The sequence below is a fragment of the Malurus melanocephalus genome, unplaced genomic scaffold, assembly GCF_030028575.1.
Source record: "Malurus melanocephalus ecotype Western Australia unplaced genomic scaffold, MMel_1.1 scaffold_412, whole genome shotgun sequence".
Classification (NCBI taxonomy): Eukaryota; Metazoa; Chordata; class Aves; order Passeriformes; family Maluridae; genus Malurus; species Malurus melanocephalus.
In genome coordinates, this window is record NW_026623644.1 from 367,472 (window position 1) to 386,907 (window position 19,436).

General features: G+C 43.0%; 1 protein-coding gene across 1 annotated transcript in view; it reads left to right on the plus strand.

Annotated features, from left to right (window-relative positions):
• Positions 1 to 19,436, plus strand: part of MAP3K13 (mitogen-activated protein kinase kinase kinase 13) — a 62,763-nt gene that overhangs the window by 4,427 nt on the left and 38,900 nt on the right. The window contains exon 2 of the mRNA XM_057379600.1: positions 13,064 to 13,209. The gene's annotated coding sequence lies outside the window, so the exon portion shown is untranslated. The remainder of the gene's footprint in view (positions 1 to 13,063; positions 13,210 to 19,436) is intronic.

Here is a 19,436-nt window from a genome sequence, read left to right on the forward strand (position 1 = left end):
TGGCCAGGTTATGCTGGGGTCAATTTGATGGTAATAAATTCCTTCTCTCCTTTTTTAAGCCCCAGTGCAAATGAAAAAAGCTAAATTTATTGGCTGTTCTTCATGCCTTTTTGTCCAGTACAGAAGGAAATTAAGCCATTTTGACCTTTCTTTGACACTTGTAGTCAGCAAAGATGAGGGCAAAGACTTTGTAAAAATAAATGAAGTCAATATTGTTTTTTTCTAAAATTGTTATTAATGCATTTAGTGTGCTCCAATTAAAGTTCCAGCCTGTGAAGGCAAGTGCAGGCACTCTCAGCTGCTTTCATYCACCTTCAAGGGCTTTTCCATCCCTGAAGTGCTTTGTGGCAGAGGTTTGAGATGGTGGCTCCAAGAGGGTACCACACCTTTGGTGAGCTGTGTCCTGCCTTTCTCCTGSTATTGCTTGCACTGCCAGAGCAGCACCTGGGCTGAGTCTGAGCAGGACTGGCTGAAATCAGGGGCCCTGGCACTGGTACATGGAACAGAAAAAGCTCTCACAGTGAATTGGAGGGTATTACAGAGTCCCAGACTGGTTTGGGTGGGAAGGGCCCTGGAAGCTCATTCTGCTCTTGCCATGGCAGGGACACCTCCCACTGTCCCAGGCTGCTCCCAGCCCCAATGTSCAGCCTGGCCTTGGGCACTGCCAGGGATCCAGGGGCAGCCACAGCTTCTCTGGGCACCCTGTGCCAGGGCCTCCTCACCCTCAAAAGGAAGAATTTCTTCCTAACATGCAATCTAAATCTCTCTTGTTTTAGTTTAAAACCATCCCCCCTTGTCCTTATATTGTCCATTGCATTTGGAAGGAAAGGAGCATAGTTTACACCCGAAACCTGACTGTGTGCTGCTGCTTTGTATTTTTCTGTTGTAYTTGAAGATCGGAGCTGTGTGCTCTTAAATAGCTGCGCTCTCTCCTGAGAAGGCAGGCAAGAAGGGTGAAACTTAATGTTTTCTTGATAAAATGTTGCAGCAGCAGCAGAGGATATTGTATCTCAGTCCAGGTCATTTCATGTCTAACAGATCTCCTGCTTAGACTTTTCGTTCCTGCTCCTCCACTGTGCATTTCCTAGACAGCTGTGCTAGCACTGGCTGCCTTATCTCAAAGGTGATTACACTGGAATCTTTATTTGCTCTGTGCTGTGCTGATAGCCGCCCTCAGCCAGCCTTCTGTGTTTCCAGCCAAGATGAGCAGAGTGGAGGCTGCAGAATGAGCTGGTGCTTAGTGCCTTGCTTGTGGATGGCAGTGTTGTTCACTGAGAACCTGGACAGCGTAATTTAGTGGGGAACTCAGGCTGTGCTTGGTTGTCTCAGGCACAGACTCCAGSAAATGAAAACCAGCCCTGATTTTTCCTTGAATAAAGAGTTTCCAAACAGGTTATGTGTCTCCAAGTAAAGGCTTTTCTGGATGCACTTCTCYAGAAAGTCACAATACATTTATGTAGCATGCTGTCTCTTGCAGTTAAAGTGATTGGCAGTTTTTGGGAAGTGCCATCTGAAAAGTGCAAGGGATTTGCTTTCTCACAGTACAGTGCAGAAAACTTCCCTGTGCTGTTTCCCCAGCACAGCTCTGTAGCGGAGTCAGGTGTAGGTCACTGCAGTTTGCATTTTGTTTTACTCTGGAAAGAGCTTGTCCCTTCTGAGGTGCACATGGTGTTCAAAAACTGCTGCTGCCATCAGTCATCCCAAATTGGTAATTACATTGCTGTGAAAAGTGGGGTCGTGCAGAAACCATTCACATCCCTTAAAGAAATTAATGGTGCAATGGTCTTGGTATTGGACATCAGGTGATAAAAAATAAAGATCAGAGCTTGACATGAGTGCACCTAAAAATTCCTCCCCTTTGTTTTGGGTGGCTGAATGTGATAGCTTAGAATAAAACAAGTCAAGGGAAGAATTGTGTAGCCAGCTTTGAAAGCCAGACCTTTCAACTGGATGCAATTATACATTTCATTGGTGTGCAATATTTACTGAAGTTTCTATTCTTAAGTATTATGAATACTTCTGCATATTGCTTAAAAGGATGGGCAAAAAAATCCATTTTGCTTAAGAAATAACTCTGTTTTAAGGTTGGATAGAAATTTGGCTTATTGTAAGCTCTTGGAATGAATCCTGTGAAATGAGCTTTTCTGAATTTTCTTAACACGGAGGATTTTTSTACAAGATGTTCATGTATATATGTATATGTATGGCTAGAGACATGTCCAGTAAAAATGGGCATTTTGATTAAAGCAGAAATTAAAGGAAGCGTTAGAATGGTTGCCTGGGGCTTCAGAATGATTCTGCAGTGCTCTGGATGGCTAATACAGAATAGACTAACTGCTAGGACAGAGAAGCCCAGAATAATTTTCCTTGTCCCAGTTAAGTCAGGAACTATTAGAGCAGTGGAAATAAGGTTTCAACAAGAGGGGAGGAAAGGGTGAGGGACGTGTCAGCTCTCMGTCTTGCTGGTGAGAGGGGAGAGGACCAGAAAATGGAATGGAAAAAGGGTGAGTAGCAGTCACCAGTGAAAATAAACGAATGTTGCATGTAAGTGGATAAGGAATTTTCATTCTTTCTGGTGCCTTTTTAAAAAAGGATGAACTATATGAATACTTGCTGTAGGACATGGAGGTCAAAGGAATATGGGATTTTCTTTGACCTGCATGTTTGTCAGGAAAGGCTTTTTCTCTGCTTTCAAACCTGATGTTTGAGCCATTACAAGTAATTTCTCTCCAAGCCARTCCCCCCAAACTGTGCTACACTGGCCATGCAGGAGTTTGACCCTCATCCCATGGCTTTGCTTCCTTGGTGCTGGAAGCAGGGAGGGAAGTGCAGCTCACAGGCTCCAGAAAATCCCTTTCACTGCCTAGTTCGTACTTAAATGTTTGGAGGAGTGACATCAAGTACTTTTTAAATGTACCTTTCCCAYYTTTTCCTAAGGTATATTTCTCTCCWGTCATGTCTTGAGGTATTGGATTGTGACACAGCAGTAGAAGTAACATTTCTGAGCAGCATATTGAAGGACCAGGAGCTTGACAGGGATTGTGTGAGAGGAATCTTTAACCTCTCTGCAGCATCCAGTGGTGGTTCACTGGGAATTACTCAGGAATTATTCAGGAAGCAGAGTTTCTGGTCTCTTTTGGAAGAGYAAGTGTAACAAGGCAGCTGGGAGGAATGAGAAGGTGTTGTGGTGTTAGRCAGCAGTCCTACAGGCAGCTGCACGTGTGAGGGCTGTGTGCTCAGTAGCCATTGGGTTTTCTGGCTGATAGCCTTYGGGTCCAAGGTGACAATCGATAACCGACCTCTGAGAAGAAATGGGCTCCTTGCTAAAGGAAGAGATCTTCTGCTCTGCTCTTCTTTGCAAGGAGCTAACTCAGCATTGTGCTTGAGGATTCATCTTCAGGGCTAATTTCTGATCGTGCTTTATCTCTGTCCTCCTATGAGCAGTCTGGCTTCAGAGCACTCCATACCTCATTCCATTATTCCCTCGGCCAAGAGAGTGTTGAATGCAATACTCCTGAGCAGTTAATTTGAYTGTGCTGCCCTGCCCTTTKCCTGTCTTTGGGATGACTGCAGGARGATGGACCAGTGTGTTCAGGYTTCCAGGAGATATTTCAGGRCCTAGAGAACATAGTTCTWYCCATTCTGAACTGATGATGTGTCTGGAGCAAGAGAAACTGTTTTTGCACTTGKACAAAAATGCAATCCCTTCTCTCACTCTCCCTGGTTGATGTTTTGCAACATCAGGGTTAGTTTCTGTGGTTTTCAAGTTAAAATACATATGCTCCTGTGTAGTTGAGATTTGTTATCTGTACAACACATTTGCTTTTAAACTACTGAGAGCAAGGAGCCTGTGTCTGCAGTGCCTCCCTCCCCATGGAGCACGTAGGAAGGAAGAAAGTGTGATCAGCCTGTTTGTTATAGATGAGAGTAAAGGCAAAACCCAGAGGGGAGGCAAAAGGGGCCATTAAGTGTTCTTTTCTTCTCTGCAAGCTCCTCTCATGTGCTGAAGGAAATGGTCCTTCTTGTCATCACAGATGATGATATTCGCAAAATCTGACCCCAAAATATCATCCCTATGTTAGACACTGACCATCTACAGTCAGTCTTATTTTGTGCCTTTATTTTGATTACCTTTGTTACCTCGGGCACTTGGCAGGAGCAAAAAGCCTCATCATTCTGATTGCTTCAGGTTCCCAAGATGTCTTTTGAGAGAAAATGTTTCCTGAGCTTTGTTGCAACTGCTGAAGTCAAATTTGGTCTTTCTGGCAATCATGTGAGATCAAGGGATTGCCTGGAGCAAGAGAAGGTACTGAAGCTGCAATAGCAAAGACCTCAATATCGAAGGCTACCTGCTACTGCTCCCCATCTCTTCAACCTTAAATTTGCTATGCTRTGAATTCATCTTGTGTTCCTACAGAATGGCTGGCAGGTCCTCAGCTGCTGAAATGGGAGGTTTCTCAGGGAATTGTATCCCAGCCAGAAATCTCCTGCATGAACTTTGTCTGGTCTTCACAAAACATACTGAATTGTCTTTTGGCCTTATTTCTGGATGCTTCTTTTACTATTTCCKTGATCTTCCTGGGGTCAGTCAACAAACCCTTGTCAGGATGTAGCTTTGGCCTTGAGGTTTGCAACCTGGCTTACATATGCACCTGGTGAGAGTAGAAAATACTGCCCCAGAGTAGAATTTTAATAGTTGTCTTTTTTCCCAAACCTTGGGTTATTGATCAGTTTGTGTAAAGAATTTCTTACGAAAAACCTAAAYGAACTCCTGAACACTTATTGATTGAAGAAAATGGAGAAAAATATGACAGTCTGTATTGATGTGACTGAATTACACGCACACACGCGCACCCACATACACACACACACACAGCATTGATTAACCCGGATCTTCTGCTCATGGTGTGTATTTTGTTTACTGTGCTCAGTCAGAAATGCATTTCTAGCAAGATAGGATTGCATTTATGGAGTGAACTGTGTCAGTGCTGTAAAACTGATGGACRAATCTTAGCTAGGACCACTGTGCATGTCCAGGTCTGCAGTCCTGCGATCCACCTCTCATGTTCTGGTCACATACCCTCATGGCCTTTTCTCCCCTTGAATCTACAGCACAAAGGACAGAGCATCTTTTCAGTCATACTGCTTATAAGCTGCTTTAATAGTTTAGTGTAGTTGTTCTAATTTTTTTTTCATTTCAGCCTAAACACAGACACAGTGGTCCTGTCAATGCTGTGTAGGKTATATGCAATTGGTGGCATTATTTTTTTCTTTGGTTTGTTTTGTCTACCATTTGTCACGAGAGGCTCCCCTGGCACCCCTGCTATCAGCAGTTACAGACAGTTGCTGGTCCCCAGTGGAAATAAATGCTTCCAGCCAGTATTTACAGGTGGTTTCTGTCCTGAAGGGATGGAGCTGCTRCTGCTGTCAGCTGGAGGTGAGGGAGGTTTTGGCTCTTCAGTGAGAACCAAGATGTAAAACACAGCTCTGGTGGTGCCTGGAAGAATGTTTTGATTTTTCTTTTTTCCTAATGGCTCAAGATATTTAATGTGTCTGTGCATTCCTGTGAGGCAGAGGGTCCTGGTCTGGGGAGTGACCATGTCACCTTGGCCCTGGTATGGAGGGAGCCCCCCAGCACAAAGCATGACTAGCTGAGTCTCCTGGGGTGTTTTGTGAGTGTGTCCAAGAGCTCTTCCTCRGAGTGTTCTCCCTTTTGCAGCTTTGGTACAATATGAAGGTGAGGTCACCAGCCAGTGTTTGGTAAGAGATGGGACTGTTTCCCTTACTCAGTGCCATCTATCTTGTACATTCAGAGTGAGTTTCTCATAAGAAAAAACTRCATGGTTGTGTCACAGGAGATTGCAGTTACAGTAGAATCATATCATAATGTGCCAGTGTAAATATTTAATGTTTTCTGTCATTTGAGTAGCAGGGCACACCAGCATTTTCCTTGTCATCCCTATCTTTTCCTTGTTGGACTTGGCTTCTTTCTCCAGAGGCCTACAAAGGTCACTCTTTTGCAAGGAGAAAAGCCATGACATCAGCTTTTGGGAAGCTGAAAATTCAGAGGAGCCAGCAGTGAAAATCTAGGTCCTGCTTTATCAGAGGTGATGCCATCAGAGGTGTGTGGAAGAGTCCAGGGTGTTGTCTGGGCTTTGCAAGTTTGTTCCCATCAGCTTATTGCAGTGACAAAGAGACTTCTGATGTGTCTGTACTTGCAATGAGTAGTTGTGGTGCTCTTGTAGGTTAATCAGGGCTGTGCTGTGGTCTTCTATTTCTTCCTAACTTTTTTTCAAAWGTAGAAAACTACTTGTTGGAGTTGCCTCTCAGGGTCACTTTCTCAAATATACTCCYAGCCTTCAGGAGAATGCAAAATATAAGAATACTAGTGAATATGTTTTAAAATATGTCTGTGCTTTTAAAAGAAAAATCCATGCTCATGGATGACCTTCACGTGTTGCATGGAGGTTTTCCAGAGGCTGGACAGGTTTCAGTAGCATTCCTGAATTCCCTGCCTTACCAGTGTGGTCAGCTGCATGAGGCTTTCCTGCTGGAGTTGAGGAAGGCTAAGCCAAGGGTTTCCCTGCTCTCATTTTGTGCTTGTCCAGTTGGTTCTTGGGCACAGCTGGCTTTGGGAYAAGTGACATAATTTCAGTAAAACAGTTATGGTTCTGGGGTAATATCTGGGTCTARTTGAACCTTGCTGCTTGATTTTAGTGAAACCACATTTCTCTTTAGGATTGCAGACTGGGAGAAGGACTAGATATGCTGGTGGAGACAGCAGAGGAGTTGTATGAATTTCGGCAAGTGGAAATAGAAGCAAGAAAAAGAGTGAAGTTTGAGATGAKAAAGATATAAATAGGGAAAGGAAATAGGCTCCTCTTGGATAGTAGAGGGAAAAGAAGCAGATAATGGCGATCAGGTGGCAATGTAAGGGAAATAAAGGGCAGGAAAGGGAAGAAAAATGGAGCTGGAGACATCTCATGGGGTCATGTAATACATTAATTTCTCTTTCAGACTCTTCTTGCATTTTCGGTAGGAAGAAACACTAATTAGCAACTTTTAGCCAGGATTTGCTTAACAATATGAGCTTACTGTTTTGGATGGGATGGGAGTAACTCAAGAAAATTATGGGGAAAGAATGATCCTTACTGGTAAGWTTTATTTGTTAGGAAAGGGTCACAGAGAGAAAGTCAGTCCTTGAAAGGAGCAGGGTTGCAAGAGGAATAGTACCAGGTGGGTCTTTTTTTTTRTTTGCAGGGCTCTGTGATCCATTTTCTTTGGTGTTTCCCTGTGCACCCTCGTTTTGTGATTCTCCARTTTCACAGTGTTCTTAGCAGGCAGCGTGGTGCCATTTATCAGTGACCTGCAGGCCTGGCTGCTTCTTCAGGTGTGCTGCAGTGGATCTGGTTATCCCTCTGCTGTGCTGGGCTGTCAGAGCTGTGAAACCCAGGGCTGGGAGCACTGCAGAGCTCCGTATGTGCAGCTCACCCTCATGCTGCTGCCCTGAGCAGAGACAAGGGAGGGAGCTGAGTGTGCTGCTGGCTTGTGCAGCTCTCTCTGTAGTGCCAGGTATGAAAATCTCCCTGGTGCTTTTTTCCTATTTTATTTTTATACGTACGTTCTCACTGTGTGTCATCTAGAAATCAAAGCAGGAGTGTGCAGTTCAACAGAATTGTGCTTACTGCTAATCTGCTGCTTTGCTCAAATTAAACATTTATGGGGCCAGAGACTCCTCACTGCTCCATCTCAAATCTTTCAGCTTCCTACACTATGATGATTTTTTTCTTTGCATTTTGACACAGCTCCTTTCAAGAAATATAGTGAAATTGAATTATGCTCCACTGGCCTCTCTCCTCATCTCTCCTTTGTGAGCCCAGTTGGCTTTTTTTGCCTTGCCCGTGACATATGGGGTGCAGCTGTTGGTAGAAGCGATGCTTTATATTCCCTGTGAGTTGAGGTTTCCCCCCAGTGTGAGGGGCAGAGATGTGCCCTGGGTTATTGGTACCTGTTTGTGCTCCCTGGTCCATTCTCAGGGATGTAATGGGGTAGGAGCTCCTCATTGGGAGCAGGGAATAACCCAGCCCTGCAGCCCATCGCCTGCTGCTGCTCCAAGCTGTGCTGGCTGATTTGGTCTCCATGGAGAGCACTGGGATGCTTTCCAAGGCCTGCATCYCAACTGCCTCTGCTCTGTGGCCTGGAGTGGAACCTGGGCAATAGTTCTGTTTCTTGGGCAAGCTGGAGCAGAGAGAACTTTTGCAAAAAAAAGGTTGTTCCTCAGCCTTGCCAGACTTGTACAGGACCTAGTGCTCAATTTTCCCTGCCAGAGCATGGTCTGCCTCTTTGATTTAAGTTTTCTAGCCTAAAGCAGTGCTGCCTGGATKCTGAAAGCCCACGCTCCTAAAATAGATCAAGTGGAAGAAGCACTTTAGTGCTGACTGCTCTTCAGGAGAGGAGAGGGAAGGTAGCAATGAGCAGATGGCAGGTATTAGTCATATCACCTAATATATCTGAGCACCTCAGACCCCAYGGGCACAGAGGTGCTGGGGAAACCTAGAGGGAAGGATCCTCCCAACAAATCAGARGGGGGTTGGAATCTTGTGGGATACAGACAGAGCTGAGGAAATGAGGGGACTTGCAGGCAGGTGYTAGCCCAAGCAGAGTGTGTTCACTGAGAACGCTGGGCCTGCATTTACCTGCCCAGCTTTCCAAGCCATTCCCTCACATATTTGACAAGCCCCTCAGAGCATCACTCCTTGGAGCTCCCATGCTTTGTTCTCTCTGCAGAAGGGGTAGAACAAAGGACCAGTGCCTCAGAAATAACTGAATTCTTCCAATTTTGGGATCAGCTGGAATGGCATTGTCCTAGCTTCTACTCTAATAAATGCAGYACAGAAGCAGCTTGATCTTTTGCTGTTGTATCTAAACTGCCAGTGTGCACCTTGCAGCCGAGTTGGGCTGGCTCAGCATCCCCTCCCTTCTCCAGCTCCTTGGTATTGCTGGCCCTGGCCCAGCTGGGAGTGGGCTCATAGGAGAGCCTGGAGATGCTCCCTCCTGCTGAAGTGCTGGGAGCACAGTGTGGARATGATATGCAGAATCTCTATGGTCCCTTGTACAGCAGTGGCATCCAGCAAACCTGACACCACGGAGCAAGCGGGACATGGAAGCACCGCGGAGGTGGCGTGAAAGGGCAGCACTTGCATTGCTTGCTCTGGCTGCACTGTTTGTATAATCTTCTACTTCAAACCCAGCCTGGCCAAAAGGCAGCTGTKGGCACAGTAGAGGGTACAAAGGTATAACTTTTGGGCTCTTTTGATTTCCCTGTGCAGAGGTGGAATCATCAGGAATCACAGCATTTGTATGATCTCCCTGAAGAATGGCTGTATCTTGATTTTTTTTTCCCATTTGTTTTGGGTTTTTGCTGTTATAAAATCTTCAGCAGCAGAGGCTGAATGTGTGGTCTCCTTTTTCTCCTCTTTTGTTTCAACTTTTTGGCAATAATTTCCAAAGAGCTGCTCTGCTGGAGCTGCTCCCCTCATTTTGCACACTTGTGCTCAGCCCTTTGCAAACACCAAGCACCCCGTGGGCCTCTGAATTACAAACACCATTTTGGTGGCACTTTGCATCCTTGGGCTTCAGCTTCTGCCAAGCACCTAATGAATGTAGGAAGCAAGCAAAACACTTCTGCTGTGAGYGCTGCTGGTACATAAGGGGTTAAACTAAGCTCTGTTTATTAGTGTTGATGCTTTAAATTGTGCCAGAGCATTTGAAAATGCAGCAGTGGACAGGGCAGCAGGCAGTAAACACCGTTAAATGACAATACTGTTCAATATTTGTTGTTAATTGAGAGAGGCAGCAGCTGCTGGTATGAAGCTTCAGCCAGGATGAATTAGTAATGAGTCTGTAACTGGGGTTTTTTTTTCTGGTTTAAGGTTGCATCAGCCCTTTACAGTTCAGTAACATGCTTGGGCTAGAAATAAAAATCATAGCATGCCCTAAACTGAAGATTTTATTTTGTTTTTGTTTTCCAGTGAGTTGTCATGGAGCTGTGATGAATTTGGCAGCAATTATAAAACTGCCTTGTATTTAAGAACCAAACTGAATTTGGTTAGCTTCTCCATCCTGCATGGCAGCCGGTGGGAATGCAGAAGGCAAAGCAAGCTCTTCCTCTGAAAGAACACACTTCTGTTGGGTTCTCAGATGTTTTCAGTTCAAACAGGAGTTTTGGTTGGAGTTTCTTTGCTGGCACTGCTGCAGGTTGTGGTGTGTGAGAGTTTTGTCCCTTGGTGCAGGTGCAGGAGGAGAGGGAGCACTAATTGATCATTTCCCTTGACCTTTCCTTGCTCTTTTGCTGTCCATGGGTGTTGAGTTTAACCTTTGAGAACTTGCTGACAGGCTGTTATCAGACAATGGTTAAAATAACAAACCCTCCCACCTTGTGGAGTTGGGATAGGGACTTCCCAAGGCTTGGGGCCTGGGCATGGAACAGGAACATCATTAATCCAGAGCAGCCAGGCTGGGGCAAAGTTTCCTCTCTGAAGAAACCAGCCCTAGCTGCTACTTTCATGCTGTTTGTGCAACCTGCCCTCTAGGTATTTATTTTGTGCAAAATGCTATATTTTGAGCTATAGATGTTTTGTRAAAGGTCAAGACTGTGTTCTAGTGGTTTTTTTGCAGATCTGAAGTGGGGCACAGGAAATGAAATTCTAGCTCAGCTGAAAACAATGCTAACAGTCCTATTGATTTCAGCACAGCTCGGCTTTCACCATAAGTAGAAGAATTTCGAAGCAAATAATGTTTTGTTTGTTCAGTTCTTCAAACAAAAATCCATCTGCAGGGGTTTCCACTTGAATCCAAAACTCAGAATTCTGCTGGTATTTTGATAGGATGAGAAATACTAGATTGAAAGATTTCTTTGGGTGCACAGTGATTATGTTAAAGAGTTTTTTAAAAATCCAATCAGCGGGTGTGTTTGTAACCCTGTTCCCAGCTGGGGTGTTTTCTGTCTGCACACCTTTGGCTTTTGAGTCTGTCCTGTCCACATTAGCAGTGATTTTTACCCAGTGACTAAGTGCTTTTATGCATTCTTAAGGGCTCGAAGCTGCCACACACCATGCTGGCTTCTGGACCAGGTTATAGAGGCAGGAAATCTTTCAGGTTGGATGTGGGAAGCAAGTGCTAAAAGCCAGTGGAAGGCTATAAAAGGTGGTGGTAAATGGAACTGCAGGAAGGGCTGAACTCCTCCGGTGCTGAAAGTCCTCCAGRCCCACAAGTCCCTTCCCCTTTAAGCACTGACCATTCCCACCTTGGCTGCCAGTTAYCAAATGGTGGTTTTGAACCTGTCCTTAAAAGCTGCGTTTTTTTCATGTGAAATGCAGTAATTTATTCCAGTGGCATTCAGCCAACCTTGGGCATCTGGTGTCTCACGTTTTTTGTAACCATCTCTCCAATTTTCTCTGCTGTCTCCTATATATGTATATGAGTTATGTTTACAAGAATAATATATCCCAATACAGTTTCTCCTATTTTTGTGGGGTTTTGATTCTTTCAATCTTTATTATTGTTTCGTCTATAGTATTGCTCATGATGTTTGTTTTTTTAAGCAAGGAAATAAACCTTGTGTTTACATGCACCATTCCTGTCTTAAAATAGTGGCAAAAATTATAGTTACTGGATTTTGGGGCTTTTTCCATTGATTTATGGAATTAATGTAATTTTYTTGTAAACAAAGGCAAACATTTACATTTTTAATCTATTAAAGTATAAACTCTAAAGTTTGTCTAATAAAGCTGTTAAAATGCATGTATGTTTACCCTGGATTTCATTTGGAAATTGTTCTGTAATTAAAATAGTTAATGCAGGGCTGCTATGGGGCCACAGATGCTGCAAATTGGTACTTYCCTGTGCAAGAATACTGTTATATCATCATCCTCCTGTTGTCCAAAAAGAGCCTCTGAATGCAGCCTAACCTGGACATCACTAGCTTTTCCTTGTTGGAAATGTGGAATTACTTGTCCTGTTTTGGTTTTTTTTTTTTTTGGCAAACTAGAAGAGATAAGGAAAGACCTAAAATGAAATGACTGTGGGACTAAACTTAGTGTTTTTCTCAAATGCAGTTGGCCCTTGCTYCTACTGGGGCAAAAAATTAGGAATATGCTGAACTTCCCAAAYATTGGGAGTGGCCTTGAGAGCAGCTGAGTTGTGACCCAGAATATGAGGCAGGTGGTGCCACATGGATGTTATTGTCTAAAATCTCTTCATTCTGGCAAGACACTGGTGCTGGTATTTCCAACTCTCTTCCTCAGTGTTGTAGTAGCCCAGTTGTGTCTGAAGGATGCTGGAGGATGTAAGCAAAACAATGTGTTTGGATAAAGAGAARCTCTTTTTAAGACCAGGTAGTTTAATGTTGGCAGTAAAGTTSTGTAATTTCAAGGTGTTGATTATCTTTAATTTTTTGAAGAGCTGGGCTAAATCTTGCAGCCTGTTAAATTTGGGAGGGAGTGGAAAAAAGATGCAGTGGGCTCAGGAGTGGGAGTTWCAGTAGCTGTTGTCTCTCTCCTTGCAAATTTCTGGTAGTAACAGGAATAATGATATTTGGAGTTGTATATATGTAGGAGGACTGTAATAACTTATGGTTTTCCTAAAATTAAAAATAAGAAAACAAATAGCTTGGAGTTTGGGTCTAAAATTAAGTGCAAAATGTCATTAATAGATTACCTTGAAGGATGTTATTTTACAGGCTAATCCAATCCTGATGTAATTTTGTAATGTGGAAAGCTCTGAGCTCTTTCACTGGTACTGCTTGCTTAATTTAGATTAAAATTGTACCATAAAAGGATTATAGARTGTGTGCCTGTGCTAAGAAAGGATGTACTAAATATGTTGAGGTATTTTTCTACTCCCAGCTTCTTTTTGAAAGTGCATACTTAATTTTGGATGTTCTCTGCTGCCTTTAAATGTGCCACGTAACATCACGATGTGCTGAGGGGATGTGTTGGGTTGATCTTGGGAGCATTTTTTCAATACATTTCAATAGGATTCTGAGCTTTGCTGTTCTTTCTAGAGAGAAGAATTCAGTGCTGGACTGTCCTGAAGGTTACCCATGGTGCAGCTTCTGAGGACAGCTTGATTTCTGCGACTTGAAGAGGAGGCACATGTGCAGTGAGCCACGAGGACATGGGCGTCCAGTGCATCGGGAACAATGTTCAGGTAACAGCATCGGTGATTTTTTACTAGGCAGGAACTCAAGGATGTCAAATGGTGATGTGCTCACTTCTGCAGTTGTCCTGAAATTTTAAATATGCTTCCCTTTGTAAGAGCTGAGTTCACCTTCTCCTTTTATATTGTGTCCAAAGCTGGTTCCCTGCTGAACTTGCAGACACCTGATAGGCTCCAGCTCCCATGGGAGTAACAGAAAGGGACAAGTGTCAAAGGGGTGTTTGCTTAGGCTGAGGTGAAGTTAATCTTAGAGTTTCCATGTTTCCAATGTAACTTGGAGTCTGAAGGCATTTGAATCTATTAATTCAGGTGTATTTGATTTTGTGAGGGGATAGCTTTAGGATATTGTTTTCCATTGTTGTAAGTACTTTTTCATGGTATTTCCCTGGTGATTGGCTGGAGAATGCAGACTCTCTGAGGAATCCAGGCTGTGGTAGCTGGAATAAACACACCAGCAAAGTTCAAGTAGTTTGTTTCCTTTGTAGCTGCTAGATGAAAAATCATTTGTTCTTGTCTATAAAATTATCTACAGTTTTCTGCAGTTGGTGACTTGGTATCTGTGTAATGCAAGAAAATGTAGCTGTTTCACTTGAGGAGACTGAAAATGGTTTTGTTCTACATTTTCTTTATGTTGTGTGATCTTTGTTGTACAGAGATATTTCATGCAGAGAAAGCTACGKATACGTAATTTGAGGATGTGCCTGAGCCACCTCTGAGTGGGATTGCAGAAAGATGTGAGATGGAGCTCTGTTTTGGGATTTGTTTCTTAATATAAAAGCTGTCAATTTTTACCCATTCTGTGAGCAGTGGTGGGTGCTGTAGAGGCAGAGCATCCATATATTTAGATTCTGGCTGTCTTCTTGTTACGAGCTATAATTAAGGTGAARTATTTTGCTGAAGCATTGAATTCTCCCTTGATTTGAACCTGGTTCCATCTCAGTGAAAGCAATTAGTTGTTGAACCAYCCTGTCCTTGCTTCATCAGTGACAATTCATCAGTTGCTTCATYGACATGGCTGCTTCTAATTTATCTGATTTTTTGTGGTTAGTAGACAAGGCACTCTATGTGGGAGTGCTCTATATATGGCAGTGGTGAGTAGAGAAGGCTTGAGGATGGAAGGTCTGGCCCTGAGGAGGACTGTGACATTTATTGAGGACTGGAGGTTATAAAACACTCCCATGAAKCCCTGGAAGGTCCCAGGGTTAATGCTTCAGCTGATGGGCTTTTGAACATGGCTCTCAGTCAGCCTCTCTTAGCCATGACTTGAATTTACTAATGTGCTGCTGTTTTTCCCTGCATGGGCAGATCCTGTGCAATRCAAAGCTGGTGGTGTGAGTTGGAGGAGTAGGACCTTGGCTAAGTTTGATGTGCTCTTTTGGTGTGGAGTCTGTTTAACTTTTGGTTGCTCCCCTACGATCAGTTATGTGATTTAATTCAGAAAATATTTGGGGTGCTGTGTAGTGACCCCTTTGGGGAGCCTTCTCCATCATATTGCAGTGTCCAACACTGCTTGAAAACAAGGACCAAACCCCACTGCTGACAAGTTTAGTGTTCTAAACCCTAACATTCTGCTAATCATGATAGGACCTATTTAAASTGCTGTCACAGTGCATGAAGTGAGTAATTCTGCATCGTGATACCTCAGACAGATCAAGAGGGCTCTTCTGGGGCCTGCAGTGAGCACTGGGTGAGCAGAAGTCTCTTGGGAGAGAGGCAAAAAAATGCAGTGAGCTCTGAAGCCAAACCTGCTGAAAGCTTCCTGAGTGATACGAATTGGGGAGGAAGATGCTGAGCAGGTTTTGTTTGCTGTGGGGATATTTACATAGGGCTGATCCACTCCTCTTGGAGGAACTTTATCACAGTACTACAGAGAAATCTGTTGGTACTAAATATAGAGCCTTCTCCTGGCAGTCTCTTGACTTGAATTTTCCTATCTTAATGGGCTTTCAGCAGTTTTTGTTGGTTTTTTTGGTAGAAAATCTGCATAATACATATCGAAGGGGTTGTATAACAGTAGCAAGGATGGAAAGATGTGAGACCTTGCACTGCAAAAGATCAGAGGAATTTTTTGGCTTCTGCTGTTGCTGCAAAGTTTTCAGTGGTTTGATATCTTCASAGAAGATCCTTCAGAGGTTCCAAAAGTTCAACTTGACCTTTTGCATCAAAACAATATCACTATTTTTGTGCAATGATTTTTTTTTTCTTCCTAATAGAGGAAACAACTGGAGTTCCTTAGGCTGGTGYTTCACTATTTACCATTTAGAAAAGTTCTTCTCATGGCCTAAGTAATTTTTTTCTTGTTGCAGTTTGAGTCCATTGCTTTTCCTGCTCAYTGTAGATATGGAGCATGAGTTCCCTCTATTTTTGCAGAAACAATTTCTGTATTTAATAGACATACATCATATCCCATTCTCAGCTTCTCATTTCACTCTGTCCAGGCTGAGCTACCTCCCTGAGTTACCTCACTCATTCCTCAGGGCTCACCTGATTACCTGTCTGCCTTTGCTTGTCATTCTGGGGTGGTTTCTCATGTTCCTGACAGCCTTTCCCAAAAGTGGAYTTTCCCAAAGGCTTCTTCAGAATAGAGAGGATCAGGAATCTGTGCTCCTGTCAATGGATAGAAGTTGCCTTGTTTGTGGCAACTGGATATTTATAATTTGTGCTCAGTCTCTGATCCTCTCCATCCCCAATCCTTATCTACAGTGCAGCTGCTTAGCRGTTGTTTCTATATTTATGCAGGTGATTTTTTTTTTTTTCCCTCTAAACAACACTTGACCTTGGGGAATTGGTCTGCATTTTTTAATCACTTCTCCAGTTTCATTAATTCCTCTCTGCAATATCTTCCCATTTGTGCATATCTTTTTTTGTGACAATAGCATAAATTATAGGATTCTTCTTTCCACATGGCACTGAGGCTTCATTGTCAGGTCTCTTTGCTTTTTGCAGGTTCCTCACCTGGGCAGAGGAAGAGTRGCTATGCCTCAGCTGGCTTTATAAGTGTCCCTTATAACTGCTATTTATGAATACTTAATTTTTTTTCTTCAGTATTTCTCACTGCTGGCAACTCTATTAGAGTTAATTATTGTTATGGAAGACTTGATTTCCACATGTTCTCAGGGAGGAATATTATTTTGTACTTGTTTCACTGAATAAGTAGGTCTGATTTTCTCACACAGCCTCTGCTCAGCTGGCCCCACCACTGTCAGTCTGGGGTGGCTGTTGTTCACTTGCTGTGGTAGCTGCCCTTTCTAATGGCACTTATGTAGCACAGTTTTCTTTCCTGATGGACTTCCAGAACTTCCCTTGATGTCTCAGGAGCTGGGCTGCCATCCTTCAGAGGATTAAAGTCTGCAGATGTTGTTTTTCAGCTTTCCCAGCCTCATCAGTGCATAATCTCAACATTTCAGTGTCATGTTTCTAAAACTACACAGACTTAACCCCCAGAGGTGGGACTCACCTGGAAAGAGGAGGGAAAACCACCCAGAAACTCCTTAAAAAAGGAATCCTTACCAGCCCCATGCCTAAACAATGGAGCACATAATGCTTTTTGCCTTGTCATTGTCTTTTAGTGCCTTTAGTGTCTTTATTGTTAACTCCTGAACTGTTGCTGGAGGCAATATGAGGTTAAAGGAAGTCATTGTCCATTGTTATATGTTCCTACCCATCACAGAGCACACTCAAAAAACTCAACAGGTAACAGCAGGGAAGTTGGTTTTGTATAATAAAACTCACTTATGGGTAACAGAAGTTGGTAATACTTCGATTTGAAGAGTGTGCAATGGTGGTGCAAGTGTCTGTGAAGTTTTTTGAGTAGTTTTTAGGGAGATATTTATGMGAAGGGAAGCTTTCCCTTGGGATATTTCCAGTTTGTGAGTCTGTGCCCATTTCCAACTCCCTGMTTTCATTTTTAAGCAGACCCTGAGATCTCTTTGTGGCTCATTGGAGCTTCTGTTCAGAGAGGAGAGGCAGATATCAAGTTTCTGATCTGAGAGGCTCCAAGCCATGTTCTGGGCACAGCCCTCTTGCCTGTGGAGGAGAAACTTGGGCACCAAGATGTAGCCCCAGCTTTGTCTTACCCCTGAATTTGTGTGGGACTAATCTCCCAACTGCAGGCTCTGGGCTGTGGTAGCTCAGGAATGGGGTCTGAAAGCMCCAGGGCAGTCCTGTTGTAAACAGACTCTCCTTTCAAACAGGGYTCTTGACAAGAATTGCAGCTCACTTTTCTCTGGGTGCTGCAGATGTCCCACTTTGGGCCTTCTCTTTTCCTTTGGTCACACTTCTCAGCTCTCAATGGTGGTCTTGTCAAATTAGAGTCTTGTTCACCTGCCTCTGTGGGAGGAAATTCTCAGTCTCAGGTCTGGGCACATTCTAGATAAAATCCCATATGATAAATAMACAAATTTCATTTCTAATTTTAGTAAAATGCCATTGAGACAATTGATTTAAAATTATGTTGTGTTTGGCCTATTGTGTAAGAGAGGTATAAAATCACAATGGAAAGGAAAAAGAATAAAGTAAACTGGCCTATATGACTATGTTATATGTTCAATTCTTTCAAAATATTCCAATTTCCTGTAAGTGATATKTCTGGAATGTGTGGGGCATCAAATAGGGTCTAGCCATAAATCTCTGTAAATTGCAAATTTGGAAGGATGTGACAGAGGCTTTGTTCCTTATAAAAGAGGAAAGGTGAGCTGCACTACTCAGGTCTGGACATAATGACAGCACAAACAATAATCTCATTCCCTGATTCTGATTTTTTCCTTCCTTCTTTCTTCCCCCTGCTGAAGATTAGGATTAGGACATTCACAGGAGGGGTGTGTGCCTACAGGCTGGGAAGAGTGCWTTCAAGATTTCACAGGTGTTTAGAACTTGACAATGAAACACCCCTCTCACCCCCTTATCTATGCAAATATTTACTCTGACTTTTGCCTGTTGGRGAATCATTTGCTGTCTCACTTCACCTGTTTACTCATCCAGGTAGGAAGTTTTCACAGTGCAATCCCTCTTCTGTGTGCTGAGTAGGTTTATTAAAAGTCTTAGTGCTGCATAATTATGAAATTAACCTTTGAGTCCCTCCCATCTCTTTTCTAATTTTCTGCTGTTGTCAGTGGAATATGCCACGGGAAGCGTTAAGGCTTTGMTTTGGGTTTGTGCTTCACTGTGTGGCTGTTGTGGGCCACTGGGCAGGATCCTGGGATAACTCAGCCTTTGCTCTGAGGCAGCAGAACCTTTTTTCCCTGTCAAAGGTTGGTTTAGGATTTTTGCCCAGTTTGCCAAGGCCTATAAATAACAACGTATGCTATTTTTGGTTATTGGCATAATATTGGTATTCTCAGTCTTCTGCAATTTTAGTCATTCACCCATTTATTAAAATTGAAGGTCACAGGGTTGGAGAACGTGTTAAATGATTATTTTAGGACTGAKCTTAAATCAATAGGATGTGCCAGCTAGAAATGTTATGCCTAGCAGATGCTGTATAATATTCCTCTTAGTTATTAATTGGCTTGGAAATACTTAATTATCTAGTATTTTTCAAATATGGTGAATAGTTTCATAAAATACCTTTAGCTTTCCTTTTGCACCCATTGCCACCCATCTGGCCTGTTATTTCTCCTGCTGGTCTAGTTAATTTSTTGCCCATATATCCTTTCAGAAATCCTGCTGCCTGTCAACTTTTCACTGGCACTTGTGCGGCCCTTTATGAACTTTGGGTTTTTGATATCTTATACCCTTGTTAAATATAGTACAATTTGTTTCCTTGTTTTCCCATTAACACTGAACCAAATTGTATTTGGGCATCTGATACTCGAGTTCCCTGCTTCTACCAGTGATTTTGTCTGAGTGAGAAGGAGAGTAATTTCTCATTCTAATATTGATCCTCTTAGTTACTGATCAAAAGAGCTGTGTGATGTGTGCTATGAAAATACTCACCTGGTTGCAACCCAACATAATCATGGATCAACCATCAATATTGGGGCTATGTGTTGGGTTGGTTTTTTTTTTGTTTCACAATGAGTGAAGATATTACCTTGTGTTAAATTCAGGACCTTTGTCTTTAAATATTTTAACCTGAGCAGTTGAGTTTTAGGTAAAATTGAGTGTTRGGATACTGAACCAAAATACTATGGACTAGAAAATCTGAAATTCTATGCACAAGGTCTTTTCTTCTCCTGGAGGCTTCCTGGGGTTCTGTTCCTATTTATTTTCTCTGCTGG